The sequence below is a fragment of the Anser cygnoides genome, chromosome 3 (genome assembly GCF_040182565.1).
Source record: "Anser cygnoides isolate HZ-2024a breed goose chromosome 3, Taihu_goose_T2T_genome, whole genome shotgun sequence".
Lineage (NCBI taxonomy): Eukaryota > Metazoa > Chordata > Aves > Anseriformes > Anatidae > Anser > Anser cygnoides.
This window is the reverse complement of record NC_089875.1, coordinates 29962870-29988047: the sequence shown is the minus strand read 5'-3', so window position 1 is coordinate 29988047 and position 25178 is coordinate 29962870. Positions and strand designations below refer to the sequence as shown.

Below are 25178 nucleotides of genomic sequence, written 5' to 3'. Positions count from 1 at the left end.
CTGAGACTGTTGCAACGTCTGCAGTGATAACCGCTATTGTTATAACACATTCCACAAAATACAGCTAAAAAGGGGCAGCCACCACTGCACTGTGTTTGTTTTTGTTTGTTTCTTCTTCCTTTCCCTTACACGGGATACTTCTTGAAGAACAGAATATACACCCAAGCTGTGTTCAGGACCACAACATCTTTAGTGCTACAAAAATAATAGTTTCCTCACCCTTGCTAAGTCCAAATATTCAGAAATCATGGCTCAGATGACTCAGATTTCAAAATGATGACTGGCTTAAAACTCATATTGATATATTTTTATTTTTTTCCAAGCAAGTAAGAACCTCAAAGATCTTCAAATTGTCATCTGTTTTCTGGGCTTCATGTTCTGCTCTGGAGTTTTAGTAGGTATGAGAGCTCAAAGCTTGAAACGAAAGTGTAATAATGGAATCACATGACTAGTGGCTGTGATATGCAATAAAATCCTCAACAGCCAGCAGGACCGTTTTGATTTATATATTTGTAGGATGGAAAAAATAAATAAATTGGGCTTCCATAGCCTAGTGCTGAACAAGGATATAATGGATCTGATGCTCAGTTACTTGGTTCCTGCACTTCAGGCAAGAGGGGAACGACTGCAGGCAGGGAAGCAAAAGTATGTGAAGTTACGTTTGGATTCATACCCGGGAGTCCTGCAGGGGCCGCAACAACTCTTACTGTGAGCCAGAGCATCCTCAGGGCTAGAGTAATTTGTGCTCTGCTTCTTAAGGTCTTCTGAAGCAGAGACTATCCAAGGCTCAGTGCATACCAGCTGTGCTCCTGATCTCCTCTGTATGCTGGAGCTGTGGATGCCCCATCTCTGGAGGTGTTCAAGGCCAGGCTGGCTGGGGTTTTGAGCAGCCTGATCTGGTGGGAGGTGTCCCTGCCCATGGCAGGGGGTTGGAATTAGGTGATCTTTAAGGTCCCTTCCAACCCAAACCATTCTGTGATTCTGTGATTCTATGAAATTTTGCATACAAGAGCTCAAATTTTTTAGCCCATATAAACATCTCTCACACACATGCACAAAGTATTTGGTTAAAGTGACATTATCTTTCATTTAAAAAATTGTAGTGAATCCAGAACATACTGATACTTTACTGTTTTGAGATAAATGAGCTTTGAATCAGGATCTGTTGTACAAATGAACAGATTTGGACACAGTTTAAATTATTTGATTAGGTTCTTTTTAAAGGAGTTTTTGGCATTTTAAGGAGTGAAGCCTCAGAGCCCTGCCTGTTAGCTTTCTTATGCTGCAGCTGGTCTTTGTTATTGTTTCCTGCTTTGATGCAACTGCAGAAAAAAAACTACCAGTTTTAGACTCCATGCTGGGTTTGGGTTTGCTGTTTGTAAACAGCAAGAGGTCATCCTGGTCTGGTGCATGAGCTGTCATTCTGGGCAGCAACTGAGGTGCACATTAGTCCCCAGACTTCTGAGGAGTGTATGTTTCTCCTGGGAAGGTCTGTCTGTATGTTGGCACCCAAGTAGGGATGCCTTTAACAGTGCCAACTTATAAAAGAGTGTCAGGAAAATAATTACTTTAATGGGGACAGCTACTTTTAGATTCTCTGACCTTTATTGTGATACACGCTCTCTCTTACATACACACTCTGATACAAGAGCGTGCAATTGAATAACGCGACTGAGCCCTCCTGCAGCACAAAAGTGAGCTCTCTGCCAACATCAGAGCTCTGCTTAGGCAAAGCTGAATTTGAGCTTGTTACTTTGGATTAAAGGTCGTAAAGAGGTAGCAGAGCATTACTGACAGTGTGATGCCAGTGTTAGGTGGGTGATTTTGAAACTTTGGTGTAGATGACTTGTCTATAGACAACTAAAGGAGCTAGTGGAATAAGCAAAAGCCAAGGTGAGGTGCTGTAGTTGCGATGTGCTGTAGTTCTGAAGCTTGTGTAATACCCACTGCAACAAATCTGATATCCAGCAGAGACAACAAGAGGTAAATAGAAAGGATGAGATGATTTATGTCAGTTCTCTTTTTAAATCCCATTTACAATGCCAGAAGACTGTAGTGTAATAACCAACCATATTTTATGACTGATTAAAAAGACAAGGTATGTATATATGTATATATGTATATACATACACACATATATAATATTTACCCAAGAGTGAGACCAGGCTCTTTGGTTTCTGTTAACATATGGATTTCTTACGTAGTACTAAAAAAAATCAAAATGTTCACTTGGTGGGCACTGCCTTCAACACTCACTCCGATGTCCACAATGAAATACCAACATCGATGATCTGTGTTTGAATGACAGTTTCTGCCATCACTTTAAGCCACAAGGACGCACAGAGAACCCCTCTCTATTATCTCAGCAGCATTTTGGTGGCTATGGGTCATTCTCAGCTTTAATAAAACCACAGAGGCTTAACAACTTGAATTGGGTTCATTCTTATTACCTTATTGGATAGCTACAGTACTTGGTATCACCTCTGGGGATTGCTTAAGAGTTCTCTAAACCAGTAACTGTAAATGCAATTAATGATCTAACTTTCTCTTTTGATCTTTTTAAATATAAATCACTTCGTGAACTCAAACAAACACGCACACAAAAGTTTAAACCAGGAGCTCATTTCAAACCATAAAGCCATGTGATCCAAATTTTCAGAAATAGTGTAGAAATTTTGCGACCCTCTATTGACAGTGTAGCACCTCAATGCCAGATCCTATGGGAGAGGAAGGTGATTTTATTGTAAAATCAAAACCTGAAACCAAACAGATATCATTCATTCACACTTCCAGTCTCTCAAGCACCAGGATGCACGTGTCCAAGCAACCTGCTGAGCAGTCAGGCACAGCCCTGCGTGTGCAGGTGTTGAGGTAGTCTGTCCAATACGTGGGCACCAAAAACGTGTTCAGGCAGCCTGGCCAGGATTCCTTGCAGTGATGCAGAGGACAAGGACATCAGTGACTGAGTCTTCCTCACCTCTGTGTTCTTTACAGATGGGTAATCATCTTCTGGTTTTGTATGCACATTTTGTATTCTTTTGGAGCTGGCACTGATGAATCTCTCCATCCTGGCCCAGCTCTGTGATGAATCAGGATTTACCACCCTTTGTTCTCTCAACAAGGGTGTCCTGAGAAGCTGCACAAAAACAACAACAACAACAAAACAACAAAAAAATGACCTGTTCATCTAGATGCCAACAAGACTCGCCATTCCTCCAGTCTTTTTCCTACCTTGTGTCCCTTCTGGTACTTCCACACCCAGGCAATTCCCATTCGTATCAGTCTTAGCATTTCTATTACAGTTCTCTACAATAGCAAAAGACTTCCCTCAGTCAAAGTGTGCTCCTTTGAACCCTTAACATCCGTGTTTTCAAAAGCCACTTCCTGCTCTTTGTTCCTTCTCTTTTGCTGGGATTTTTCCGTGACTCACCCCCAGTTCTTACCACTGGGTGCAATGGCAGCCATACATATTTTCTAAGACAGTCCTATTTATAAGGAAAACTGTTCGTGTCAGTGACTCACTTAGATTTTTCTGTTTTCAGGGAGTTACGTGACACCAGCTGTGGTAGCAAATTGCAGATTCATTATATCCTGAGCCTTCCCATGATATAGCAATTTTATAACCTTATCCAACATTCATAAATTCCAAATAAATGGATTTTTGTACCTGCTATTCTGTTATTTAAGACAAGCTTTGACCTCACAGGAGTTTATGGAATTATTTGATACAGCCCTAAATACGAATATGATTACTGCCTAGAAATATGGGAAAATTATACTGTATGTACCAAAAAGCCTGAATGTGCCTAATGTATACGCTTATCATTGAATCATAGAATATCCTGAGTTGACCCAAAATGCTCATTGATTCCTTAAAGGCCAATATGCCTAAAATACATGAGAAAGTACAAAGTACAGGATGCCTCACTGCTGTTGAACACCAGTTCACTTGACATCATTTACAAAGGTCCCAGGAGGAGGTTTACACAACCATTTCACTTGGTGGTTGCTGAGGGTGGTGTAAATGACTCAACATCAACAGTACAGAGTCCACCCAGAATTTTTTTCGGTCATATGCACTGTGTCAACGTGATGAATGCTCACAGAAAAGAAAAATGATAGCAAAGAGAAACCGTGTTGGTATTTCTGGTGGGCAGAAGGTTGCTGAAAGCTATCTTTTTCAGTTCTTCCATTTCATTTTCCAAGTAAAGGATTGACTGTAGAGACCTGTTCATAGATAGGAACTATCAGAAATAGACAGTATCAAAAATTAGGAGGTGAAGCTGCCCAGTAGCTCACCTGTAAGAAAACTGCATGTAAGCAGACACCATCCCATGGGAATTCTTGCTCTCCAGTAGATTCATGGCCTCTTGTGACTCGAGGCACTAATTCATCATGATACAGAACTGAGCTGTTATTTCTGCGGTGGGGACAGCTGACACAAAAGTACTCACTTGCACAAACCGTGCACAAATCGATGAAAGAACTGGGATAAAACCCCAAAGGTTACATGGCATCATAGAAAAAGGTCTGGCTCAGCTCACCACTAAGCAGAGCGCTGAAGGTTTTGGAAGTGCTAGAAAGTTAAGGTGCTGGGGCTCTGCTGGGCTCTTCTAATACTTAAGGAAAGAAGCTGTGTATGTAAAGGAATGGAAAGAAATGCAGAAGGAAAGTGAAGACAACAACGAACACATTATAGAAAGCTGTATTATTTGCTGTATACAAATGTGTTCAACCCAGAACTTAGATATGATGGAAGAGTGATGGTTTCTAGGTAAGAAGATTCATATGTGTCTGAGCTTTGCCTGAGTCTATAGGGTCGGGGTGTGGAACAGAAAGGAAAGTGGGAGAGCAGGGACAGGCTTCATCTTTTCTCGTACTGCAGATGAGCATTCTGAAAGCTGATTTTTCTTGTGAGGAACATGGCTACACAGAGAGACCATCACTTTTCCCTTGATAAATTCTTAAAAGGCTGTCACAGTTTTGCCTTTTTTTTTTCCTGTGAAAAGTTTATCAAAGGAAAGTGTCTGAGTTTTTGTTCCACTGCTTATATTTACCGTGGTGTAAATTGTGCTTGTGCTGAGGGCGTGGACAAATAGCTGGGAAGTATGGGCCAGTAAATGCGGGCTGATGCAAAGTAACACTTTTTTCATCTTTGCTGCTGGCTGAATGTAAATGAAGACTTGCATTCACCGTGGTTAGAAGAGAAGTTAGGGTTACTGTGGCTTTCTTTCTGTTCTGCCACGTCCTCTTCACATGGCCTATTTTTCAGTCATCCTGTTCCTTCGCTCAGGGGGAGAACTCTTCCATTATTCTGGTGGCCTCAGGTGAAATACAGAGCTGTTTCAAGGCTGCTCTGAGTGACATAGCTGCTTCCCATCATTTTCTATTATGCCCAGGCTATAAAGACAACCTGTACTACAGTGTAACATCGAGCACTCCCAAGCAGCTTTGGCTGGGCCCTCCTCCAGTCTTCAGCGATGGACTGGAGGTCCTACCTTCAGCAGGCAGGTACAGAGCTCTTGCTCCTTGCTCTAGGAAAGCTTTCTACAGGGGCGTTTGCACTCCAGAGCTTGTCTGCTGCTAGTTGACCCCAGTGGAGCCTTGAGCTTTGCTGTCACTGAAAATAAACCCCTTGGCACGGAGCCGTGCCAGATCCTCAGCCTCTGCACTTCAGTGTGCCCGGCTCTACGTGAAGCTACTAATACTGGCCCATCTTTTTGCCTGGGTGATGGATGTGTAGCTGGCATTCACGTTTGCATGGCCGTTGGTGATCCCCGGGTAAGTACATTAGAAATGTCATTGCTATTTATGTACTTACTTATTTGCATGATTTATCACTGTGGTATCTAAACACTCCTGGCCCATCTAAGAACGCAAGACTGGAAGGACACCCTGCTTAAGTCTAGTTCAAATGCATATATATATTTGCCACTCCAAAGATATCTGTGATTTCTGACATGCACTGGCAGGGCTCTAGCTGGCTGTGTGCTCAGTGTTGCTCCCCCTCCTACTGCCACAGCAAGGCTGTTGCAGACTACCACTCTCTCCAGGAAAAAAAACATCTCCTAATTTCCAGTGAAACCGTATTTGTGGCCCGTGTAAACCTTGGTTATCTCTGTGCAAACACTTCACCGTTAGTTTACTCGGTTCCTGTCCTTTCTCAGACTCAAGTCAGCCGAGGTGTCCGTGCCAAGCGATCCGATCTGCGCCCAGTCTGTTCTGCAGAGCTGCACCGGCTGGGTTTCTCGGCTTTTTCCCATTGTCCCGGCTCCTCACGTCCCTCTCAAGTCCCTGCACTGCCCCGGTCCCGATCCACCAGCCCGTGGGTGCGAGCGACCCCCCCGCCCCACTAACCCAGCCCTGCCGGGCCCCCTGAGCGGGACCCCGCCGCACATCCCGCAGCTCTCCCTCCAGCCGGACCATCGCACCGCACCGCACCGCAGCCCACGCCCGCACTCCTGCCCCCGGCAGTCCGGGGCCTCCCCCCCCCGTGCGGCCCGGGGCCGCCCCCCTTCCCCCCGCCCGCGGCCCGGCGGCTGCCGGCGCTCACGTAGGCCGGGGGCGGGGCGGCGGCCCCGGGAAGCGGCGGCTGCGGCCGCACGTAGCGGGGCCGCCCGCGGGGCACGGCGGCGGCGGGGCGCGCCTCGGGGAGCACGCAGCCGCCCCCGGCTCCCCGCCGCCCTTCCGGGCCCCGCCGTAGCGCCGTCGGAGCCGCAGCGCGGATCGCCGGGCGGGCCGGTGTCGGGCGTAGCTGGCTGCTGCAGGGTTTGTGTGTGCGGGTGTTTCGGCGCTGGCGGGAGCGCTTCTGTCGGCAGCCGGCGTAGTTAAGGATCTAAACGCGGCTCTGCTGATGGCAGATGAATCACGGGGCGCCGAGATCCACCCCTGGGCACCCGTGCTTCCATTTACATCCGCGCACATAGCCTGAAGCAGCCAGTGATCACAGAACCATTAAGGTTGGAAAAGCCCTCCAAGACCATCTGGTCCAACCATCCCCCTACCACCAACATCACCCACTAAACCATGTCCCTAAGCACCACGTCCAACCTTGCCTTAAATACCCCCAGGAATGGTAACTCCACCACCTCCCAGGGCAACCTGTTCCAATGCCCGACTGCTCTTTCAGAAAAGAAATTTCTCCTAATCTCCAGCCCAAGTCTCCCCTGGCACAACTTGAGGCTGTTTCCCCTTGTCCATTGATAAAACAATGAAAAAAAAGGTTAGCAGCTTTATGCTATCTAACTTTTTGTGAGTCAATGCAGCTTCCATTTCTCTATCATGAGAATTACTGACACACCTGAAAGCTGTGTCTGCAGTTGCCGTGCAGTGTCAAAAGTTCTCCTTGGATATAAGGACAGAATAAATCTGTAGCATGGCGCTGTTGTGTTGCTCTCCTGAACACAGAGATATCCCCCCGTTACTTTAACTCAGAAGCATAGGTAAGCTCACAAGGAAGCGGGATCTGAAAAGTATAGGCTTGACATGGTGAAAAGTATGTTTCAAATGATTACCAGTGACTTCTTGTGCTTTACTAACCCTGCTTCCCATGGGCATTGCTTGCCCTCGTAGGCATCCTAATGAAGGCCACTTCATTTCTCATTTTATGGGCATGCATAACAAACTTAACAGCATGATGTTTCCCCTTTTCCTGTAGCATCATCATGCCTGTCCCCCTAAATCTGCTGCTTAATTCTTTCCCATCCACATGGCACTGTTCCTTCTTTTAATTTCTTCTCCCTTTTACTGTAGCAGCTTTCATCCACTTTTCCTATTACTACACACTTCCACTACATGTGCCAGCAGCTGCCATCTAACTCATTTCATTGGCCCGGAAAGTGAATTAACAATGAAGTAGCAAGCTGGTTTCCTGTCCTGAAAGGAGTCCTTAATAACATGTAGGACATGATTCTTGGGTCTGCTTCAGCTGCCATCACTCTGCAGCTACAGAAGTCGGATAACTAATAGGGTTCCCCCCCAAAATGTGCGCTATTCAGTGAAGATAATTGCCCCTTGTTTACCCACAGAGGTGATGTCTCTTAGGGTAAAGGAGCAGTTCCACAAAGGCCACCGGCTCAGTGAAGCAGGGTCTAATTTGAAGCAGCTAGAAAACTGCTCTGAATCATGCCAGAGACCAGACAAGATCCTTTCTGCTCCCAAGATCTGAAGAATATAGGAAGTTGCAGGATGACCTGTGTCTACCCCTCCTCCTGCTCCAGCTCTTTATTGCAGCATCAAAGTTTAGCCTTTGATGTATGGATATCGAGTAACTAGGCATCTCAGAGCTCAGCCTAGATGGCTGTACAGTGCTCTGTGTTTGGGAAATATCCCAAACTGCCACAGTTCAGCAGAACTTTAGGGCATGATAGTAAAGGGTCTCTGAGAAGACCTGTTTGAAAGAGTCTAAATGGGTTAGTTTCTGTTTTTCTGCAGTGGCAATGGTATCGCACGCTCTGAGTTTCACTTTCAATCAGTTAACATTCCTCAGGCCTCAGTTTCCAGCATGCTTATAGAAATCTATGTGCTTAGGTCCCGTCAGATCCTCTCAGTCATTTACCCTGCAAAGAGAAAGGAAGCAGGCTGTGTACATCTCAGCAGACAAGAGGTTCTTCTAGTAGCCAAGTTTGTTTGGTAACAGGCAGGTGTTACCAGAAACAAACGTGCCTTTGTGTTACGGCAAAATGTTTAGGCTTTTGTCGGGGTCTTCACTGTGTCTGCAAATGTTTGTGGTCTTGACAGTAGCTAAGAATCCTTGCTGCTGAGTGCTGCTCAGTGTGCAAGCTGCCTGTCCTTTCCTATTCCAGCATAGGTTGTGTTTCAGCGGCAGTTTGCAGAGAACCCATAGGATTGGGCTGCAAAAAATTGGTACTGTTCTTTTTAATTGTAGATAGTAATGCGGTTATTATCTACACTGAGAAGCATGTGCATGTGTGAAACTTTTCACAAGGTAGCTCTGATCGCTGCTTCTGTGTAAGAATGCATGAATGCATTTTTTCCAGTGAGGCGGTAAGAAAAACCCTCATAGGTGGCATTGTCCTTGTGAAGCCTGGGTGATGATGCGTTCAGAAAAAAGGACTAGGATGAAGCTTAGGCCAGCTGGCAGTGTATTTCTGCATTCTTAAATAAAGGCAGATCTCTCCCGCTGCCATCCAGGGCCTCCTAGATCAGCTAGAGTTATTTCTCATGCCTTGTAAGAGATCCTTTCAGGACCCAGATCTCCAGCACAATTAGGAATCTACCTTATGGTCTTCTAGGGAAATTGGTAATCTTTTTTTTTTTCCTTCCCCCCCCCTCCCCCCAAGAAAACTAACTTGTGTAGGGAGCCCAGAGGTTGTCAAGGAAACCATGCCTACCATTCCTCTTTCTTCTAGGATTTTAAGGGATCTGCAGATTATGATATGTTTATCTTAAGCCTCACTTATTCCCAGGAGGGCAAGATTCTAGTAGACAGTGAACAGCTGGATGAAGCAGAAAGTCATGGAGAGAGTGCAAACAGAGCTCGGAGAGACCTTAGAAGCCACAAAGACTCCCACAAGGGGAGTGATGGTGGCAGCTGAAGGTGCAAAGGGACGATATGCTTGAGCAGTGGTTATCTGGCTTTCACCCTGCAGTAGCAAATCAGTGGACAGGAACTGCAGCATGGCAGTGGCGTTCTTGCTTCTTCGTGAAGTGAAGAATGCCAGCCTAGCTGCAAAACAAAAGCATCCAGCCAGCAATGCAGGTGCAAAATCCATTTCTTCTGCCTCAAACTAAATCAAGCATAACACTCCTGATTCACGGTATAACTGCTGTAGAAGTTGTTCCTCTTTATTAGATTCTGAGTCTAGCTAATAACCCAGACTTGCATGGGCAATAAAGTTTAATAAAAAAGAACCAGGCGATAACGTTTTCAGGATTTATGGCTGGTCCCATTTGCCAAATTGAGTTAGGGAGTGTGGAATGAGGTTTTGATATACATTTCTTCTTCTTTGCTTCCTCATTTTGAGCCAAAGTTTAAGCTGGCATAATCTAAATAGGTTTACAATAGTGCCAAACTGAGGCTTACAAAGAACTGTTAAAAATGAACACTCTGATTTATGACTGGAGAGAGATATGAATATACCCTTTCTAAATGGTTTCTAGGCTCATACTGGGCCTTTTGTCTAGTGCAGGCTGAACAAGGAAGGTGAAGCTAGAACTGACTTCCTGAGTCTTGTCCAGAGCTATTGCAGGCAGCCATGCCGTATCATCGCTTTTATACCCTTCAGATGGCTCTGATCAGTGTAAAAATAATGAAGGGCACGTCAGTGAACTGGTTCAGCTCCCAGAACAACCTCGTGCTGTGCTCTGTTGATCCCAGCACTGCATTAAGGCTTTACCTGAGAACTTCAGTCTTCCTTTACACAGCTCTTTCGTAGGATTTTCTTCCCTGTTCTACCCCTTGCTCCCTTGATCCATTAATTTCTCTTTCTCTGCTTGTTTTGCTTAGCAATTGCTCTTTTTGCTGCTTAGCAATCATCCAAAATCAAGGAGTCTGACAGAATCCCCTTTAATCTAACTGGTCAGCACTGTCTAAAGTGAACACAGCAGGACATCATGCCACTGTTGTTAAAAGTAGTGGTCTTTTATTTTGCTGGTGGTGGTTTACTTTAAGAGTAATAGCTGGAAAAGACAGCATGGCAGCATGGCGAGGGAAATGCACAACGTCAGATATTCCTGGCAATAACTGTTCTATTCTAGAATAACCTCCCATGGGAAAGACAGATCCTCTTGCTTGTGGTATTTATGATGGCATTGCACATAGTATTGGAGAAGACAGTTTTTGAGTTCCTAAGAAGCTGACGAGGTGTTGTAATACATCTTTGGTCCATCAGTTCTCTAACTGTACTTAATTAGTTAAATGATTTTTGATAAAGGAAATAGTTTGTTATCGATGAAATAGTTTACAGGGCTGAGAGAGCGTCAGGCAAATGAGACAGGTTCTGAAATGTGAAGTATCAGAAAAAACACCAGTGACTCATATCACATGGCTGATCCTCCTTGTAAGGTGCCTTTCATCCTCACATCTGAACACTGTAGATTGCAGTCAGGAATTTCAGAGAAGGCTGATATTGGAGAGGAAGAACTAATAACAAGCAAATAATTCCAGAGATTTTTAATTATATATAACAGGGTTAGTGCAATAACAAACAGCTCATGCTTCTCAACAAAAAAGAACAGCAGTTCCTTTGCTGTGTTGATAAGGAGTATGAAGATGAAGCAGTACAAAAGCAAAGCAGTATGGTCTTGGGGTACATGGCTGTCCTGTAATCTTTCATCAGACTGTAGGAAAAACAGAGCAAAAATAGATGATACATAGAGGAGGATTTAATCAGGCGGAAAAATCTAATGTACTCTTTCTGCCCAGCCCAGCACTGCTCGTAGAGTGGCGCACAGTTGCCCTCCTATCTGAATTACAGCCATGAATATTCCGAGGACAAGCACTTGGCACCGACACTTGTCATGGCCAACTGAAAACCAGTACAACTGCTGGGGAGAGTGCCAGTGAATTGCAGACTGATGGCACTGCTCGCTTAGGGAGACCATTCAGCTAGTGCTTGATGGTGTGCACTAAAATTTCTCTGAATACCTGAATATTCTAGCACTGAATTCTGCCTTTCTTGTGCTTCACCCTAATTTTATGCTCTTGTAGCATAGACAGGAACAGCAATATTCTGGACATTTTTGTGTCAGCTGCAGAATATTTCTTTAAATCCCAGATGATGAGCTAAATAATACACAGTTTCCAAGAATTTGTACGTAAAGTCACTTAAGGTCATTGCTGCTGCTCATTTTTGACTGCTTTGGAGATTTGTTCTTAGTTCATAGCCCAGTCTTCTGGAACAGTGCTCCATTTAACTACCGTAAGAACAGCATCATGCTGTATAGCAACTAGTAGCTGCTTTAAAATCTACCATAAGAGCACTGCTATCCCCAAAGAGTTATTCTGATTCAAATGAGAGCTGAATTAGGCTAGGGTTAGGTTTTTCCTTGTGATCTTTATCACTGGTAGACAAAAGCGTTAAGGAAATAAATGCTAGCACAGAAATCCCATACTGCTACATCATCAAACTCACAACAGTACTTTATGGATTCATTTTCCTATTTACATACTGAGCCATCCAAGGAGGTATTGCATGACCTCAAAAGACTTCCTGGAACTGATCTAAAGTGGATAATCCTGTACAGAATAAAGTTATTAGCAGTTGTTCCTTAAGGTTTAAGTTATAACTCCACTTTCTAAAGTATCTGCTAAATCTTTGCTTCTGGATGAAGAGAGGCAGGGAACATTCACGTATGGCTCTTCATCACTTGTGCAATAATCGACTTCTTAACATCACCTGCTTCATTTTGCTTTCAAATGGATAATTGTTAACAAACTGCCACTTTCCTGAGACAACCAGAGCTATTTTTTCTTTTTTCTTTTTTTTTTCTTTTTTTCTTTTTTTTCACTCAGTAGCTTGGATCCACAGTCAGCAGTCTGAGTAACTGAAGACTCATTTCAGAGCTAGCTGAGTTTCCCCACAGCTGTAGTGCCATCTGGCCCGTTTCTTTTACATCATGCTCCATGTCTCATTATTCTTTTCCTATGAGCTGTCCTTGTGTCTATTAACCATCACAACTGCTTGTTTTCCTATGCCTGGGATTTGGTTCTCTCATCTCCTCTTCAGTTTCAGAATTTATTCAGGCACAGGGTATTTTTGAGCTGACTGAACGATTGCTACCTTGCCTCAGAAAAAAAATGTGACCTCTGTATACAGGTTCCAGCCTCAGCTATGCTCTGCTTATATGCCCCAACCAAAGAAATATGGGGCTATATAATCTAGGGGTGCATTTATAGTTAAATTATAGTAAAGTATTCTAGAAGAATGCCTGTCTGTATGCAAACAGCCCAGAGGGAGTGTAGGAGCGAGTGGGCTGTGGGCCTCTCCTACCCTTGCATAGGGTATGGCAGTATCTTCAAGGTATCGCGCAGAAAGTTAGCTGGAAAGGAAAGCACAGAAAAGGAAGATTTGTATGTAGTGAAGCTGCCTTTTGGAAGACGCTGATGAACCAGCAAGCACCTGGGAAGGGTTTTGAGCAAGGAAGGGAAAAGGGGCTTGCTTACTTCAGTCTACTCTCAGAGCTGAAGATTGTGATAGGGTAAGTGGAAACTTCCTCCTCCAGCTTTGCCAGGCTAGAGGGAAAAGGGCGTCCAGCTGCATCACACTGAATGAACTTGTATTGAGGCGTGGAGGTGCTGAGGATTACATTTAGAACCACTGGGTGCTGAGCACACATCTGGAACTACCCACTCTTCCTCCCTGCTTTTTAAGCAGACTTACATGTGCTGGTGATGTTTGCAGCTGAAGAAAACACATTTTCTCTTTATGCTGCCGTTCCCTTTGCTTCTCCTCATACTGGCATTTCAGCACGGTAAGCTCCATATCTACCCTCAGTTTTTCCAGGTCAGGCTGAGATGCTTGGTTCAGCCTGAGGTTTAGCTGCTTTGTCTTCAGCCGTGTGTTTATCTCACCCTCACCGCTGGTTAATTTTGTTTGAAAATTATCATTTTCTTCGTGTACCTTCATCTGCCTGTGCATTTCTTGATTTCCAGCTGCTGGTGACTGGCAACTTCTGGTGTTCAGATCACAAGGAAGATCTCCTAGAGTTTCCTCCTAGTGTAATTGGGGGGGAGGAGGGGGAGGGAGGAGTTAAAAATAAAAATAGTGTTAATCATCTGTAACCATGAGAAACAAATTGTAATTTTTTTTTTCCCAACTGGTTAACTGCAGAATATTCCTCCCAGTAGATTTTTTATCTATGGAAACATATGGAGCTTATGAAAACATGAATACTTTTTTCTTAACTATAGGAGTCAAGGGGGTACGGCTCTGTCAAGTTACTGTGCCACATCCCTATAAAGAGATGAAGGCCTTTGACCCAGATTCCTGACACCAGGATGGAAGAGGCAGAAGGGTCACTGTCAATGAAACTGAGAAGGAGATAAAAGTCAAATTTGTCACCAGTACAGCTCCAGTGAATGGTGTCACACAGGGTGCACATTGAAGTGGAGGCTTTCCCTTTACAGGCATGGTACGGCAGGAACCTGCCATACAGAAGCCAGAGGCAGATATGTTCTCCCTCTGAACATAAGGAAATTTTAGCTTCTTAAAGCTACAGTATTTTTAACTTGTGTTATATGTTTTACATTTTTAAATCATGTTTGTTTTTTTTTTTTTTTCTGAATACTTTAGCACCTCTAATGTTAACCGGTTTATCGATTATAAATTTCACAAACTTAATTATTGATTTAAAAGGCTCTTGTCCCATCCCAGTGCGCATTCCTGCCTTTTCCTTACTCCTTGCTTGAAATGTCTTCCCCTGTCACCTGTGTCAAATGCCAAACCATCAGCATAGGACTGAGCTCCAGATGATGGTAGAGGGTGACTATGATATGCTTACCTTGTTTTTCTCAAATTAAAGGTCAATTGTGCTTGTAAACAGAAAAAAAGCTAGAGAAAACTAGACGGTTTTCTTCCCACCCAGGTGTTTGAAGCTGATCTCACTTCTGAGTTGTACCACACGGACTCCTCCACTTTGGCCCTTCCATCTCTCAGTATCCTCCATCTCCCGTATCCTCATGACTAAACCTCCATAGTCTGTCTCGTTTTCGGAAGAGAGCAATTTTGTACTGACTGTAGCTGGAGGTATCTAGTTACATATGGAGTTTGGAGTATCTAGTTGCATATGGAGTTTGAAAGAAAGGCCTGTTGGGTACTTCCATCAGCTCCTGTGTAAACCCGCATAATTCTGTGCCCTTTCAAAGCGACGGCAGTTGAGGTAAGCTGAGGGATGTTGTCTGAAGATCTGTTTGTTTAGCAAGTAAGTGCAGGAAGTCTGGACAAGAGTTTTCATTTAAAAAAGATCAGACAGAAAAGGCAAACAGCCCCTGTCAGAGTAGTTAAATTGTGCCATAGTTCAAAGTCTACATTAAAAAAAGAGAGTAAACACGAGACGAGACAGCACTACTCTTACCATCGAGAAGTTAGGCATCAAGTCAGAGGAACCAACGCTACACTCCCAGGTAGTAGCCCCTGTTTCTCACGCCTCTCATTGTTCTCCCCTGCGGAGGACTCGGCGAAGCCTGTTTCAGCCTGACCCAGCCCAGCACCGTGCCCACGGCCTGCAGCAGCCCGGTCGTGCTGACCTCACTGATGCCATTGTGTGGCGAAGGGCCTTCGCCACCCGCCCTGCTGCTCCGGGGCTGCAGAGGGCCTTTGTCTCTCTGGCCTGGAAAATCTGATGAAATTGAGTTTCCCCAATATTTCTTGAGTGATCTGGAGCAGAGCCCAGTCAAGATGGAAGCTGGAAGCTGGTTTAAAGCTGTGATCACTACTAAGCTATCAGTCCTATTTTCTTTCCTGCCTGCCTCCTGTTTACTGCCTTCTCTGATGGAGGAGGTGCAGCTTCTTCCACCTGATTCTGCGTGCTACAGAGTGGTCTTAATTCACCCTCCAAAATAGTCATGATTACCCAGAAGACCTGGAGAAGAAAGACTTGAGAAGGAATTGAAGAATGCTCTGGTGAAGTTTTCCTGTTTTTTGACAGGGATCGTTATATCATGTCACATACTGATCATGACAGATCAGGAGTTATTCACAGTTGGAATAACAAGGCATGGAGCTGTTATTTTTGTGCCAAAGGAGATCTGGTTATCATGGTAAATGTTACTTTGTGGTAGTCTTCAAAACCTTGTTTACACTTAAAGTAGTAAGATGGTGAAAAGAAAGCAAGGTGGACCTGGAAAACAAGCAAAAAGCAAGGCAGAAAATAGCAATAGCGTTTGGCAAGCAAGATAGAAAATTGCAATAGTGTTTGGCATAGGCGTGAGAGGCAAAAGGACTGCAGGCAAGAGAGCTGGAAAAGTGGAGGTGACACTAGTCAAACAGTGAGATTATCAGCCCATCGACAAACACTTTGGCAATCTCTCAGGCAAAACATGATGGTCTTTGCAAAGTTGAGGAGGAAGGAGTGATAATATTTAAACAGAGCCAAGATATAAGGTAGTCTGGGAGGGGTAAAAGGGAATATGGTGCACTGCTTATGCTTAGTGAGTAGGAAGATGATGTTGTCATCCATGATGAGTGGAGAAGGAGAAGGGAAAATGGGAAGAAATTTGAATCTTAGTTAGCTTAAAATATCCTCAAACACTGAAGTGTTGTCATGGTTAGATATATAGTGGAAGTTTTTTAAGAGAATCTCACGAAGTGTTCCTAAGATATTGCTTCCTTCATGCTCTTTCTCTCCTGCCTGTGAGCTGAACAGCTGAGCACAAATGTACATTTGAAGTATCTTGCTATTTTGCCCTATCCTTGATGAGTTATCATTTCTTATAAACAGTTTTAATAATGAGTACAGAGAGTGTCAAAAGAAGGTCCCTTTTGCAGAATAAGAAGTGGAACAGCCTTTGAGAACAGAACAAAGATGGGATGATTACGAGAACTGATCTTCATAGAAACTGAGGCATGAAAATACATAATGACAGACAGGTAATTTTCTTTTGTAACATACATTGGGCAAAAAGGGATCCTGGAAAAGCATGATGCTACATGAAGCCTGCACAGAAGCGGATAGGAAGAATGGATCAGGGTGTTTGAACTACTCCAAGCCTGTTGTTTTCCACAGGGAAAAAAATCCTCAGATCTAAAAAAAAAGGAAAAAAAAAATAAATGGATCAGTTGTTTTTGATAAAACCTTGGACTCTGACAGTTGAAGTTTTTGGATAAAAACTTAATGAAAGTAGCAAAGTAATATAGAAAAACTATTCAAAGAGGAAAAAAAATAACGTCAAAGCCATTTTAGAAGAGCAGATACAAGTACTCAGTAGCACCATCACAATGCAAATGTGATAGAAAAGAGAACATAACTAGCAATCAGACCATCCCATTGATGTACTACCTACATTAGAGCTGTGCCAGGAGGAGTATGTGAAATCTTACCAGAACTGATAACATCCTTGTAGACAGTGGCACTCAAACAGCAGCTGAACTGGTAGGACAGAGCTCACATGCAATATGGACAAAACAAGGGCAATTACTTACAAGAACCAGCTTTATCTCTGGCCATAATACAGTGCTTTTGGTGGGAATCTTCGTTTCATTTCATGGTCACTGGATCGGGCTTTGAGCTGTTGATTTCTCCTCTTCAAAGGATATCAAAAAACATTGGGAAAGTTTTTCAGAATGTTCAAAAGCATCATTAGTGGACTGAGTCCAGGCAAGTAAAATTTCTATAGAAAAGAGGTAGTTCCTATTGACTTCGTGTGATAAACACAAACAAGAACATGGGATTGCAGCTACCTTCCATTTTTAAACTATGACACTAAGAATTATTAGTAGAAAATGCCATGAACAGTGCTAAAAGAAAGCCTAGATAAAATTTCTCAATGTGTATATATGCAAGTCTTGCAGTACCATATTGTAAGAGCAAGAAAACGCCCAGTAACCTTCAGTACCTAAAAAAAGGGCAACAGAGTATCTGGTAAATTTAATGAAAGCATTTCAAAGAAGTTTCTCCAGAATTCATTATGGAGAAAGAAGAATGTAGCCTTTGGGGGAGAGGGGGAGATGACCTACTGTAGCTGAGTCATTCTTAAAAGATTTATAAATAAACCTTATTTGCCTTTCCACCATGTGTTATCATTTCTGACTGACAGTAAATTACACAGGACTGCTAAATACAGCAGCAGTATTGTTTGGATGTTTTTTTAAACTGAACTGAGTGTCAGATCAGTTGTGTATCTCATCAGAAGATCATGCAACTAAAACCAGGATGGACTCAGTTGTTCTGGATTCATTGCCAGACCTTGACAAGCTGGGCATTGAGCTTGGGCAGCCTAAGGTCAAACCTAACAACACACAAAAATCAATTGATTTCTGAGAGCTTTGTGTCAGGTCTTCATCTATTAAACAGTTAGTTAATAGTACTTCATCTTGTCCATTTGTTCTACAAGATCCATGTTTTTATGTTCTTTAGCTGTACCGATGCAAATACCCAGTTAATGATTTTGGCACCTCTGTTTTTCATAGATAGTAAGAGCCATGGGTTGGCTTACAGGGCTGGCTGCGGGTATTTGGGGTGATCCGGAAAGTAAGTGCATTTGTACAGAGTAAAATAAAACCAGGGGTGTGAAAATAAGATGACTCACCTGTAGCTACAGCACTCAGAACTGTGAAAAAGAAAATACTGCAATGTCAGTCACTACTGGACTGCTGATGTAAATGAGACACACTTCTACCCTATTGAGACCTACAGGCTCATTCCTGTCTGTCTTTTGTGCAAGGCCAGGGGGTGCAAAGGCCGTGGCTGGAGCTCAGTGACCACTTTGGTGATCAAATTTTCCTAAGGTGGTAGGTAAACACTAAAGTCCTTTGTCAAGCGAATTATTCTTAGCAGTCTCAATATCATTTTTTCAGTTTTAGTATCTTTTTCTTCTGAACTTTTAACCTTCCTTCTTCAGATCAGAATACATCATACTTTAATAGCCTACCCCATCTACTTGAGCTGACCAGGTGGGAGTATTTTGGCATTTTCTGTGAATACGTTTGCATACATTGCCCAATCTAATTTTGAACGGGTTGAGAGGATTTCTGAGGAGTACTTCTTGATGGAAGGAGATATTAGCAAAGCGCATTTAACAACTGAGTCAGGCATGATCCTTCCTTCCTTCTATATTCTGCCCAAATTTCTTTTTGCCACCCTTTCTTACTGATTTGTGGGCTGACTTTTGACGTATCTCCTCCATTTCCTCCTCTAACATCTTTTACATTTGGTTATCTTTTTTTGTTTGTTTCTGAATCCCACCACATCTTTGCCAGTTATAAATCATCTGTGATCATCATGCTTCAAAGCTGTTCCAGGTCCTCCAGATTGTTTGGCAGAGAAAGCTCTCTAATCAGCTTTGGCAAATGTTCATTCGATACATATTTTTCCATACATTATCCTAATGGCTTACCTGTAGGCAAATCCAATAACCTAGTCACACTGTGAGTTTTTTCTTCCTTTTGGAAAATATCAGACTATACAGATAAAGGCTGAAAGGCCTCTGATGCTGTTCACAGCAAGAAGCTTAACTGAGCTAAGGGAGAACCCATCGTCCATTCTTAAGGCTGGCCCAGGTTACTTTCTCTTTGTTAACTATTTGATTCTGATCATTGCTTCTTTTCCATTTCAACTTCCTTCAGGTAGTGAGAGTAAAACAGCTGGCACTCTACTTCAAAATCTCTTCCCTTCTATTTTCTATCTCCTATTAAAACTGCAAGCAGAGAACCTGCTGATCATACACTTAGAGCTATTGTATCTCCTTGTTCTGGTATGTATTGAGATCTCTGACCTCATCTCTACTTTCCCAGAACTCAAAAAAGATGCTAACACATCATATGTCTCTGATTAGAACTGGCATTTATCGCCAAACTGGCAGTGAAATCAAGAGCCGTTACTTGTGGAAAATATTCTCACTCCCAGTTGAAAAGTCCTTGGCTCTGTGCAAACACTGTTCAGCCACAACTAGTACATTAGTGTGTTATCAGCATTATCATCATCCTAAATCCGAAATACAGCATCATACCAGCTACTAGGAGGAAAATTAACACTATCCTAGCTGAAACCAGGACACCGGTTAGCTGATTTCTGGGAAATACCATCATTTACATAAAAAGAAGCATATACCACTGATGGCCACAGTACTATTGATAAAGACATTTTTCTAATATTTACAAAATGTTCTTCAGCTTCTCTGATTTTCACCGTAACATAAATGTACTTTCTTCTTCCTATTTCTCCCCAGTAGGTGGTTGAAAAACAAGGGATTTTCAAACCTAACTTGTGAGACACTGAGTTTCTGTGTGTGTTTGACTCCTTGCACCAGAGAAAATGCATATACACAAGAAAAGTCAGTCTTCTTTTATAGCCTCCTACCGTATTTCTTCACTCCTACAGATTGGCATCTCGGCACAGCGTGCGAACCTGCACCACCCACAGATCTCACACTTCTCTCCCCCTCTCATTCACACATCAGCAGCCCACCTGCTCCCGCATCCTGATCCAGAAGCACAGCCCCAGCCCAGAGTTCCTGCAGCAAGCACTGCAAGCGAAGCAGCAGGTCGGGCAGCATGGAGCCACTGGCACACACAGAAACGAGCTGTTAGCAATTAGTGGGTTGAAGGTAACTCCTTTCATGGAGGAGTGGTGCTTGAAGCTCAGCTCAGCTAAATGCTTCCCCGCACAAGGAACTGAAACTGCTGTTGCCACCTGCAAGTTGCGCTGAGCCTGTGTTCACCAGGGTCGTTTGCCTCTCTGAGCTCCAGCTCCAGGACCATTCTCACTCTGAAGAAGCTTTGCTAGCATCTGATCAGAATTTCCCTGGCTGCAGCCTGTGCCCATTGCGTCTCAACCTTTCCCTACGTGACTCTGAGAAGAAGCTGGCTCTGTCTTTTTCACAGCTACCCATCAGGTAGTTAAGCAGGTCGATCCCCCCATGGACTATTCCCTAGGCTGAACAAACCCACATCTCTCATTCATGTATTCCAGTCCCCTAGCCATCTTAGGACTCTTCTGCTGGACTTGCTTCAGTTTGTCAGCGTCTTTTGTGTACTGTGAAGCTCAGACTGGGTACAGTACTCCAAAAGTCTTCTCACAAGTGCTGAGTAGACAGAATAAGCACTTGCTTTGACCTGCTGGCTGTGCCTTTGCTGGTGCAGCCCATTATGCCGTTGGCCCTCATCCCCATGAAGACACATTGCTGACTCATGCTCAGCTTCTCTACAAACACCAAATATCCTGTTCACCTGATGAGTTGGAGGCCATGTGGCCCAGTGCTGCAGCAGATGCTCTCTGCTCTCTCACCAAGACTGGTTTTTATGGGTTTCCATTTCCTTTTCATGCTTTAGATGAGATAATGCACCTTCTGCGGGAGGAGAGGGGGAGGGAACCCCATCTCATTTTCTTGCTAAATTGTGTCTAAGAATAAGCTTATGAACATCCCTCAATTAGTGAATGAAGCCATGTTGCTGCTGCCTGGTTCTGGTTACTGATAATATATTATATGGCGACCAAGGCAGTATAGACTATAATTAGGCATGCTATTTACAGACACACAGCTCCCTTTTAAACGTAGAGTGCTTCTGCAGAAAGCTCAGTAATGGAGAGAAGTCTCCAACAGACTGTTGCTGTCCAATTACATATTCATCCCAGAGCAGTCTAATTGTTGTTTGACTGGAGACACAAAACATGAGACAATTCAGTGTTGCCCGTGCTCCATCTCCCCGTATTACGAATATTCGAAACTGTCAGTGACAGACACTTCCTTGAAGTTTGTTATGCCCTTGTCTGTATAGCCCAATCTCTTCACGCTGTTACATCTCTGACTGTTCCAGCCCATTCGCCATTCCTGGACTCCCTCCAGAATGGTTTGCCAAGCCTGATGTCAGAATGACACGTTTTCTTTGCTGTTATTATATTGCCTCAGTAATTTGTCTGGGAACAAGAATGACAACTCCAGCAGGTCACTTTGGGGTGATACAGCACTTTTCTTCTTTATTCTGCAAGACAGTTTTTCTCATGTTGTCTTTAAAATTGGGGGGTAAAGGAGATTTGACTGTGTATGATGGTCAGCATCACTCTTGAGTTCTGCTGTATAGGCTGTAATATGCTTCCCCTCTCCTTTCTGCTATTGCCTGACATTGCCATTTGAAGAGGTGACCGCTTGGAGCTGCAGCAGCCAAGCTGAGGAGCGGGCCAAGTGCTTACCGCTAGAGACCTCCCAGTTAAGATTAGAAGAGCAGCTCTTAGGTCCCTCAGAGAAGTTTTGAAAGGGAAGCTCTGGGAGTCGCTTCTTGGAAAAAGGGAGTGCACAGACAGTTTACCTACAGGTTTTATCTGACAGAGAATCTGTATTTGCCTTTGGGAGAAAAGGAGGCTTATAGCCTGGACGATGAAGATGAATTGTGCTGGTAGAAAACCTCAGCAGGAGTTACATTAAGGACTCAGTGTGAAGACCCTGAGCCAGCTGGGAAGGCTGGATGGGTATTCCCATATTGCTTGATAAGTGTTTTAGTGAGTGTAAATCCCCAAAAGAGAAATGTTCTCTAGGACTTGTCTAACTTGCTGGGAGAATGTGAAGGGAGCTGAGAGACGTGGTGTTAGCAGCATTATGCTCTGCCAAGGGGATGCGTGCCTTGGGATGGAGCTGTGTTGGCTTCTCACCCATGCAGTACACACAAATGCAGATTGAAGACAGAGACTGCCTTTGACATCAAGAGTGTCTATGTTCAGTTAATATTTCTTTGCTCTTTTGCTGCTCTCTGAGTCATCTATTGTCCTTTGTTCCCGGAGCTACTTCATGAGGGAGTTCAGTCTTGGTGATATTAATCTGCTTTGTTTTTCAGGAGTAATTGCTGTTTAAAGCTACTTGTTAGCCCCCTTTTTTTTATTCAACCCTTGTTTCTTCTTTTGTGTCTTTGTCCTATAAGGATTTTCATGCCTTCTTTTTCGCCTTACTTTTCTAAAAAAATAAGAGTCATCTCCCAAATTGCTCTTTATATTTGTCCTCTGAAATATAAACTTTGACCCACCAGACTAAGAATCACTGTTGTGTTCCATTGCTTTTACTATAATTCCACTTCCTTTCTGAGGAAAAAAAAAAATCAGCTAATGTAAATAAGTACTGTGCACCGTTTACAGAGTAGAGCTGTGCCTGGAACAACTTGGGCTTTTAACTGAATCATCCTGACCTTGGTTTATATTGTGAGGTCCTGGGAGAAGGGACTCATCTACATATTTACATCAAGACAGACATACTACTGATGTTCAGTAAGGTTAGTCATAAAGAGGAAAGCACCACACCAAAAAGTTTTTTGAAATGATACACGTGTATTTTTAAAAACAGATGAAAAAATACTGTCTAGATGACTTGATAACTGATTTATTTCTCTTTGAAGCAGTAACTGTCCATTTCAGATGAGGATTGCTGATAACTGAGAAACATATTTCAAATCCTAATGCCATACCAAGGCAGTTCTGACCATATAGGATGAGATAGGACAGGCTGAGTAACTAAGCTGACATTTAGTATGAGTAGTAGTAGTGGGGGGGTACTTCTAAGTACAGCTGTCATTGTGACCTGAGAGAGACACCTCTCTCAAGGCTGAGAGAGCTGGGGATGTTCAGCTTGGAGAAGAGAAGGCTCCAGGGACACCTCACTGTGACCTTTCAATACTTAAAGGGGTCTTATAAAAAATATGGAGAAGGACTCTTTACTCGGGTAGATAATGATAGGACAGTGGGGAATGGTCTTAAACTAAAAGAGGAAAGATTTAGACTAGACATTAGGAGGAAATCCTTCACTGTCAGGGTGGTGAGGCACTGGAACAGGCTGCCCAGAGAGGTTGTGGATGCCCCATCCCTGGTGGTATTCAAGGCCAGGCTGGATGGGGCCCTGGCCAACCTGACGTAGTGGGTGGCATCTCTGCCAGTGGCAGGAGGGGTGGAGTTAGATGGTCTTTAAGGTCCCTTCCAACCCAAGCTGTTCTCTCATTCTATGATTCTATGACCTAGTCCCCAGCGTAGGAGGAGAACAAGAGCAGCTATCCAAATCATGGCGGTAACTCCTTGGTGGTGTCTCACGGGTCTGATTGTTAACAGCATGCATGGTACCTGTCTATTTTCGGGGCTTCCCAAACAGCTATAATTCCATCTCCTCTCTTACTCAGTGTATATCCTACATTTTCTAAGCAGAGATCAAACAATCTAACTTCAGTGAATCGTCTCATTTGAACATAGATATCTTGAAAATTCAAAAACTTGAGATTTGCCGGTTATTGAAAGTGCTTCTATGCTTGCAATCAATGCAGAAAACTTGCTATAAAGAACTTGAGGGAAATCAGAAGTACCTCAGACATGAAACACCACCCAACCAACATCCATGAGGGAAGAAATGACATTCTGCCAGTTGATAGTCATTCTCTAAATGGATACTCTGTTCTAACAGAACCGCAGGCAATTCTGAAACTAATGTAGGCGTAAGCAATGGGAGAAACCATATTTTATAGTGATGGCCCAAAGCCATCAGAAGAAAGATTGCGTTCGTCCTTCAGGACTGGTCACTCCTTGGCTTGGACTCTATCAATGATGCAGAACCTAACCAAAACTTTGGGCTTACAACCTGGAAGAATTCTCTTGGACACAAAAACTTCACATACCCTTGAGTGCTTGATATGCTGACTGCAGTGAAACAAGCAACAAAAGTAGCTCAGGTTTTACACATAATTTTATGTTTCTTCAAGGCTCATTTCTAAGACTTCCTGGAATAACTGCAGAAGTTCCTGTCAGGTGTTTGAAAAAAGCCCTTTCACATTCCAAATGCATTCATGGTCCCTCAAAGTCCTATATAAAAACTCAACCATCATCTCCTTACTGAAATTCTTGGGGATCTTTGAAATTCCATGAAATGCCAATTTAAGAAGTTATCTGGATTTGGGGGTCACAGCATTATTTGTCAGGTAAAATGACACAACTTTACCCGTAGTGCCTCCAAATTGCTGTGCAATATTCTAGGCCAAATTCTCAGATGATTAAAAATAGCAGATTTTGGAAGAAAATGAGGTTTGTTAATCTATTCTAGATGAAATCTGATCCCTGGAGGAAGCGCTATTTTCTTGGTGCACAAGGAAAGGAGACCATGATACATCAGCCCATGAAAAGGAAGTACCCCAGTGCTGACACAGGAGTAGATTCTGAGTTCATTAGGCAAGCAGTAGAAAAAGAAAAAGGATGGCAGAAAAATTAGACCACTTCTTCTCAGCACACCTTAAGTATTCTTGTCTTTGTCATGTATTATGTACAGCCCATGTGTTCTGTGCTTATCTTCAGGAAATTCAAACATACATATTCTGTGCAGTCATCAAAATTCACTGAAAAGATCAATGAAGCACAATTAGCTAGGATAATTGAAAAATGGTTCATTGGGATTGATAAAAAATACATAAAGGAAGCAGCTTAGCGTTTGAAATGCTTGGCCATACTGATTATCATCATTTTGACCAGTGGTACATATATTTTAATTTCACTGAAACATGAAGTCTTTCTTGCGTTTTGTCCTGCCAGAAGAAGAGAAACTTGAC

General features: G+C 43.3%; 1 long non-coding RNA gene across 2 annotated transcripts; it reads right to left on the bottom strand.

Moving 5' to 3' along the window:
* Positions 1-11119: 11119 nt before the first annotated feature.
* Positions 11120-15571, bottom strand: LOC106029790 (uncharacterized). Of its 2 annotated transcripts, none has more exons than XR_010830176.1 (3): positions 15037-15571; positions 13344-13676; positions 11120-11301 (listed from the first exon to the last, which is right to left on the bottom strand). It is a non-coding gene; the product is annotated as an uncharacterized lncRNA (long non-coding RNA). The 2 variants fall into 2 exon arrangements; XR_010830177.1 differs by having other exon boundaries at positions 13584-13676; positions 15037-15215.
* Between the last annotated feature and the right edge of the window lie 9607 nt (positions 15572-25178).